The sequence below is a fragment of the Octopus bimaculoides genome, chromosome 17, assembly GCF_001194135.2.
Source record: "Octopus bimaculoides isolate UCB-OBI-ISO-001 chromosome 17, ASM119413v2, whole genome shotgun sequence".
NCBI lineage: Eukaryota > Metazoa > Mollusca > Cephalopoda > Octopoda > Octopodidae > Octopus > Octopus bimaculoides.
In genome coordinates, this window is record NC_068997.1 from 40,859,017 (window position 1) to 40,860,620 (window position 1,604).

Here is a 1,604-nt window from a genome sequence, read left to right on the forward strand (position 1 = left end):
ATATATATATATATATATATATATATACACATACACACACACACACACAGATATACATATATCTTTATATATGCAAGCGGATCACACGTCTATATACATTTGTACGAACATATGTACATGTCTGTGCATATTGGTTTGTGTGTATGTGTGTGTGTGTGTATGTGTGTGTGTGTGTGTGTGTGTGTTGTTAAATAGACCAATGGCATAAATTGTTAATGGTGAATCACTGAGAAGGTTAACCAAACCTAGCAGTAATTCTTAGTAATTTGGACGGAAATGGTTGGATTCATTTCAAGAAATTACGAATATATTCTTCATTCGATTAACACGCATGGGAAAACGGTAATCTGACCTTTGTTCGGAGGCGAAAGATAGCTATGGATACAATGATTCGGTCTCACGTTGACATTATCAGAATACCAGAAACAGTCACATATACAAAAGAAGTCTAGTGCATTTTACCCAAGGTTAATTTGCGCAATTAAACCAAGAAGGAGATAGTAGAAAATAGCTGAGTGACACATTACATAAATTCGGTTGATTTTTTTTTTTAAAGAGAGCTTACTGGGTGTTGTAGACAATAAATTCTTCATTTATTGAAAGTTTCCTCTGAGATGGAGTATGGGATAATACCAAAAAGTAAGAAAAGATTCTTGACTGAATTATCGTTGTGTTACAAAGGATAACCTGATCTTTATTTTAAAAGAAGGCAAGGGATGACCAAGGGCACGATGCTCGGGTCTCAGTTTCACATCATTATCATAATATATTCTGTTACATATATAGAACTAAAGGATCTAAGAGAAGATAACTCAAAAGACCCAGCGTCCTGATTTAGATAACAAAATGAAGAATATGACAAATGCTTTATAAAAAGGTGCCATAAAATAGGATTGAACGGAAAATTATGTGACTGCGAAGCGTTATTTCCGTGTATACGTGTGTGTGTACTTATATATACACATATGCATACATATAGTGTTTGTGCGTTTGGGCATACAGTATTAACCATGAACCGATATACGTACATACATACGCACACACACATACACACACATACACATGCACACATACACAGACTCATACGCATATATATATATCTATATGTGGGTGTGTACACACTCACACATATATAAATATGTACATACACACACACACACACACACACACACACACACATATACACACACATATATATATATATATATACTTGAATGTATACAATTATATACAATGAAACAAATATAGTGACATACACTGAATTATATACACATAGGCATATAGGCCTACAAGCTGACATACGATGTAAGTGCGTCCGTATATGCATTCATACATTCATATATGCATGCATCTATGCATGCATAAATTCATACATGCATACATACATACATACATATATACATAAACGCATACAGAGATTCACCTAAAAATGCATAGAGACAAACATACACACATATATTCACACACATTCGTAGATTATAACTAAATACATACACACACATACATATATATACGTATATATATATGTATTTATATGCACACACATATATATATATTAGACACACATACACACACACACACATATATATATATATATATATATA

The 1,604-nt window shown here is 32.6% G+C and overlaps 1 long non-coding RNA gene across 2 annotated transcripts in view; it reads right to left on the reverse strand.

Annotated features, from left to right (window-relative positions):
• The window catches only part of LOC106867425 (uncharacterized), a 142,640-nt gene that overhangs the window by 19,586 nt on the left and 121,450 nt on the right, over positions 1 to 1,604 (reverse strand). The window lies entirely within an intron of this gene.